The sequence below is a fragment of the Cervus elaphus genome, chromosome 11, assembly GCF_910594005.1.
Source record: "Cervus elaphus chromosome 11, mCerEla1.1, whole genome shotgun sequence".
NCBI lineage: Eukaryota > Metazoa > Chordata > Mammalia > Artiodactyla > Cervidae > Cervus > Cervus elaphus.
Window position 1 is genome coordinate 29,941,408 of NC_057825.1, and position 6,541 is coordinate 29,947,948.

General features: G+C 41.2%; 1 non-coding gene across 1 annotated transcript; it reads left to right on the forward strand.

The window, feature by feature from the left end:
* The first annotated feature begins 3,390 nt into the window (after window positions 1–3,390).
* On the forward strand, window positions 3,391–3,462 carry TRNAW-CCA. Its single transcript has one exon. It is a non-coding gene; the product is annotated as a tRNA-Trp (tRNA).
* The last annotated feature ends 3,079 nt before the right edge of the window (window positions 3,463–6,541 follow it).

Sequence of the window (6,541 nt, forward strand, 5' to 3'; positions counted from 1 at the left end):
TGTTATGATGCCTGACTTCAGAGCTGGTATTGGTGCCGCTGGGTATAAATGAGAATGGCACTCAGGAGAGGCAACCCCAGTTAAGGAGAAGCACTAGGATCAGGTTTCTCCTCCTCTCCCTGTTCTCCCCACATATGCCTCCCCACTCCTACACTGCATTTCTCAACCTTTCTTCCCACAACTTCACAAGCTGCCCACACCTTCTCCACATTCTGAACATTACCTCAGAGTTAAGAAAAACACAAATAAGGAGTCAAAAGGCTCACCTATAATCTGACTCAGAACTGAGGGCAGCCAGCGTTCCATTGACGGCAATGGTTTTCAAACTTGGCTGCATAATATACTTATCTGCAAAGGCTGGAAACTTCTCTAAGACCAGACCAGAAATAAGACCATCAAAACTGGATTACCAGGCAGTAGGTCCTCTGTGGTGGCTCTGTGCCTTCCAAATTCTAGTTTTCCTGGCTAAAACCAGGCTTTTCCATTGATGATATCCAACTCCCTCAAAAGATACCAAAACAAGACTGAGAATGTCATAATAAAATTATATAACGCAACTCTCAAGGAGGAAGCTGTCATACATACTATCGGGGGATTATTTAATTATAATTACACTGTTATACTCAGTAAGTAGCAGTTACTGCAATTTTTTCTCATTGTTGTTATTGCTGTGAGTTAGATGTCTTGGCCTCCAGGTTAAAATGTTTGTGGTGAGGATGTGAGTGCTGACAGATGAACCACACAGAGTGGCTTAAGGTCTTGGCAACCCCTCGGCATTCCCCTTGGTCGTGAGAAGGCTTCTTGATGACACCTAGCTGAAGCCAATAGGAACGAAGATTCATAATACTGTCAGTAGTGTTTATTTGTCATTCATCACAGCATAAGTCATCAGACAGTCAGGATCCAAGAACTGGTCAGAAGGGGCTCACGCAGAAGAAATCATTGTCCCAGGCTGCCAATGAGACTAGCTGGCCTCAGCGGCTGTATTTCTCAGGCGCCAGAGAGGAGCACACTGTTTGTGACGTCTTGATTATTAATCACACAGCATGGGGAGCCTGGGCAACATGTAATGAGTTTAGTAACTGAGATTTGTGGTGACGACCCTAAACTAAAGCAGAAAATATCAAAGGCGGGTCAATAGTATAGATTTCTCCCTTTTCAACATTGTCTTAATGATCACAAAGAGGGCTGTTCTATTTAATTTTTTTTTTTTTTTTGGTTACATTCCAGTTGGTGTTTCATGTTGACCTCAAAACAATTTATTTAATAGGAACATCCCTAGAAGTACAGATAATAAGTACAAGGGCTGATGTTCTCACAGGCTATTTCCAAAGGAGATGGAGGGGGTGTGTAAAGAAGTGACGGCCTCTCATCTTTTTCAGAAAAACAACCCATTGATTTTTGTCCTGAGTCAAATCAACATAATTCTGCCGCAAAATGCTCTTGAAAATGTTTCATAGCCACTCAGAAAAGAGAACAAATGCTTCTTTGTTCCAATTTTGGAATGCAAGATGTGTACTTAGGCACCGCTGCACCCTGGGGTGTATAAACACAAGAGGCTTCAGTTGGCTTTTCCACTTAAAGGATTTGGTCTAAACTGAATGAAGTATGGTGGGTTCCTGGGAAGGAACTTAGAATGGGGAGGTCAAAGATCATACCAAAGTCATCTTGTGTCCTTTTGGAGAAATGTAACCAGGAAGTTGGAAAGAATTCCCAATCTATCTCATCTTCTCCCAAGCCACTGCTCCCACCCCTTGCAGCAAAATGCAGTTAGGAGAGGACAGGGGATCCAAGGGCCATTGCCTCACTGTTTACCACATGCTTAATTATGAAGTTCTTATTTTGTTGTGCAATCAGGGAAAGCAAAACATCATTGACAAGAGACGCTACCCCAAAAGGTCATCCCCGAGAAGTGATTGATGCGTTCCCATGAGAAGAAGACTCTCATTCCAAGCCTGTGGTTGATAAACACACTTATCTCACTCCCCATGGTGGAAACACACAGATTTCTGGAGTCAGAGTAGTAGCACAAACCAGGAGCAGGCTCCCCCGAGGACATGGGCAAGGCCAGTGGCACCGGGAAGAAGCCAAGCCTCCAGGTAGGGCTGCAGCCGTTGCATCACAGGCCCATTAGGAAATTTGTCACTGTTGTCACAGGGTGAGTGTCCCCAGAGGGACTGACACTCTCAGTTGCAGCCCCACACACAGACACACACGGTTTTGCCAACACCCGGGGACCCCAGGCCAGAGGTGACAGAGCAGTGGAAGCACCAGGAAACTTCAAACTACCTTCCAGATTCAAGGAGTTATCTGTGCACTGAGGGGCTGATGGGAAAAAAAGGGCTTCTGGCCCCTGCAGTTCTGTTACAGAATTTGAAATGCTCTCATCTCTGCAAAATTCCTTGGCAAGATCAGGACCCAGCAGAATTATAATAAGGATAAACCACAGGCACAGGTGGCTCTCTCTCCTCTGTGCCTGGGTCCCTGGTACTTGCAATTCCAAACTACAGGCTATGCAGCAGGAGGACTGAGCAGTCTGCTCAGTCAGTTTCCTCCTTTGCTGCGAACCCTTTAATGACTCCATATCCGGGAATTTTCTCAGGCTTGAGATTTTTAGCACAACTGAACACAGCAACCCCAAAAACATTAAAAAGGCAACCAACTAATCCACAGTCAGCTGAGTATCTACCTTGAGAGCCTATATTTGCTTATCTATGTGTTAGTAGCTCACTCATGTCTAACTTTGTGCGACCGCATGGACTGTAGCCAGTCAGGTTCCTCTGTTCATGGGATTCTCCAGGCAAGAATACTGGAGTTGGTTGCCATTCCCTTCTCCTGGGGATCTTTCTGACCCAGAGATTGAACCCACATCTCTTGTGTCCCCTGAATTGGAGGCAGATTCTTTACCATCTGAGCCAACTCTATATGGAGAGATGAAAGGAGGGTAGAAGTAGAAAGACTATTCCAAAGTGTGGTCCAGCAGTTCACACTCTAAAATGCAACATGACAGTTTAGTCGATGAAATAATTTGGCCACTGATTCCCCGCTGGCTCCCACAGACATCATATCCAGTATGATCTCCATCATTCAATAAACATTTATTAGGCACCAGGTAATCAAATCAGAATAAAACAAACATTCTTCATCTACCAGTCAGGGCTCTTGGTTAACGATAACAGAAGTGATGGCTTATTAGGATACTAGGCAATCTGAACATGTAGATGAAGAGACAGCCTTAGGAAATGGGCAGGAACCAGAACCAGAGGCAAGAGCACAGTACAGGGATAATCTAGACGGGACACTACTGATGTCACCAATGGACTTCAGAGGCCACTACCGAACCAGAGCAATGGTCCCACCATTTGATGGCTCCTATCATCACTATGGGCTTCCCTGGTGGCTCAGAGGTTAAAGCGTCTGCCTCCAATGCAGGAGACCTGGGTTCGATCCCTGGGTGGGGAAGATCCTCTGGAGAAGGAAATGGCAACCCACTCCAGTATTCTTGCCTGGAGAATCCCATGGACGGAGGAGCCTGGTGGGCTACAGTCCATGGGGTCGCAAAGAGTTGGACACGACTGAGCGACTTCACTTCACTTCACTTCATCATCACTATGGCTGGAACCAATCTCAACTGCCTCTAGTGACAAATATTAATGATCCAAATTAAAGATATAGGTAGGATCATGCAATCAGGAATTTACATCATGTGTCTATGTCCCAATGTTAGGAGCAGGAAAGGACTATATTCCATATCTTTTGGCCTCTGTAGTCAGAAGCAGGACCTCTTGTTGTGACATACAAGATGATATATTCTACCAGAGAAAGAGTGTTAAGATTTCCAATGGTCAAGAAAAAAAAAAAAAAAAGGAAAAGAGATGTCTGCTCAAAGCTTCAGAATGGAGTTGGAACTGGGAATGGAAACCTGATTATATATAAATGCACATAACTGTGACATCAGCAAAGTACATGCTACACATGCTACATGCTCACATGATACAGGTGAGGTTCTAGGGACAGATCTTGGCACCTAAAGAAAGAATATACTACACTGGGTAAGGGCTAGTAATTTGAATTATTTCAAATTTCACATTGAAATAATTTTTACCTGAACCTTGAATGAAAGATGGGCTTTCAAAAGATTTAAAAAGATATTCCAGGGAAGAAATACCTCCTTGTAGTATTAGAACAAAAAATAAAATTTTGTTGGGGAGAGGTGTGGATGAGTGGACAGATGCTTTGTCTATAGGTTGAGAGCTTCTGCCAACTTAACTTTTCAATAAATCAATGGTCTTTCCAAAACAGAACAAATTCACATGATACTCAGGGAAAATAATATTCATCACCAGGGCAAAAATAGAACAGGAAAAGTGATGCCTCATCAGGTTCATCTTAACTTCATTCATGTCACAAACAGGATGTTAATAGAGGCGGAATACCTAGCCTCTTTGCTTTGCAACACACTAGGCACTTGTTTTGTCACCAGGAATAAACACAGATTGAACCAAATGCAAAAATGTTGACTCATGACTGAGTTTGGTTTCCAGGATGTTGAATGGGTTGAGAAACTGCATACGATCAATTAAGTTGGAGTAATTAATCAATTTCACTAGGGCTGAAGGAAGATCTATTATAGAACTTTACTGTGAGGGAAAGAAACTCTTTCCATAATGTGCCAAAATACATAACATGGCCATCAGCACTGGCATCTAATTGATTTGTTTTCATCACATTTCTATAACTACTGTTAGAATTTTAGTTATGAGAAGGGAACTGAAAATTCAAATTCAAGGCCAGGAATTTTTCTTACATAGAAATGTAAGAATTCCCTGTCCTTATCTAAAAGAGGGTGACCTAATGGCAAAAAGTCTAAAACAGTAGGCACAAGAAATATGTCAGGAACAGTATATGAAGAGTGAGATTACAAGGGCTAGAAGCTATGACTCAAGGGGAACATGGAATTTTTTTCAAATAGCTGATGGATTATAAGATAAAACTGGCAAAAATTAAAGTAATCCAGTAATGGATTCAGCTATAAATAAAGAATTGGGACCATTCAAGCAGAATTTGGATAATGATCTGTTGTTATGGTGATGACTACTGAAGTTCTTCAAATTTCAAAGCTGAAATGACCAGATGGGATGGCTACATGTCGATTTGTCTAAATCTAAAGGTCAGCACAAGAACATTTATATAAATAATTTTGAAGAAAATAACTACTAGTTGACTAAATGAATGGATGACTCCTGTATAAAGATCAGGTGAAAAGAGAGCAAAATCTGAGTTTCTTCAGATTAAACCATAGTTGCAAAAGTGTTTGTTGTCATTGTTTACTTGCTAAGTCAGTCATGTCCCACTCTGCAACCCCATGAACTATAGCCCTCAAGTTCATCTGTCTATGGGCTTTCCCAGGCAAGAATACTGGAGCAAGTTGCCATTTCCTTCTCCAGGAGATCTTCCTGACCCAGGGATTGAACCTGTGTCTCCTGCATTGGTAGGCAGATTCTTTACCACTGAGCCACCAGGGTCAAGGACCTAAAATATCCTATGCTTTTGGAGTCATTTAATTATTCCTAGACGTCAAAATAAAGTCATTTCTGTAAACCATTTCTGAAGAATAAAATCTTCTTTGGATAAACAATTCTTCCATGAAGATCAGATACATATGCATCAAGAGCTTTGGTTCCCAGGCTGTTATCTAAGTGACATTAACTATCCTCACTCCTATCCTTTCTCATCTACTCTTCTGCCTGCCCAGCCGTCAGTCACTCTTTCATAGTCACCTCAGCCTCTTGAAGATAAGTCAAGTACCATATTGCCTCAGAACTTTTGTACTGGATGTTCCCTTTGACAAGAACTTCTCCCCCAGAGAAGAATCCCTTTTCTCCTAATCTCACCTTCTTGGGATGCTTTCTCTGATCACTCTATTTAAAACTCCCCACCACAACACATTTAACACATACACACACCTCCCACACACCTCCCAAGTATACATACACAGCAGAAACCAATCTCCTTATCCTGCTTCTTAATTTATATATACTTCTCACCTTTTCTTTTACAAATCACAGTGACTACTTCTCTCCCAAGTTTAGAATATAAGCTAATATAATTGAATATATTAAGAGTTTCTCTGGTTTATACATTAATGAAATCCTCACCTCCGAAAGAGTACCTTGGACACAATAAACCTCAATAAATAATCATTGAATAAATTGACACATACAGATTTGATGATAATTTGCTGAAATGAGGATTTGATATCAGCATGATACCTGTAAAATACACTTGGGGTAGCATGCATTAAAAGAATTATAATGAAAAGTAGACATGAGAAGTCAAAAATTGAAAGAAAGAAACTACTTGTTAAACATAAAAGGAAAAGCTAGCACAGTGTTTAGAGGGAAGTGTATATCCTTACATTAGATAAGAGGAAAGGCTGAAAATAAATAGTCTAAATATTCATCTCAAGAAAGAAGATAACATATTACAATAAGCTCAAATAACTTAGAAAGGAAATAATAGAAATAGAATTAGTCAAAAT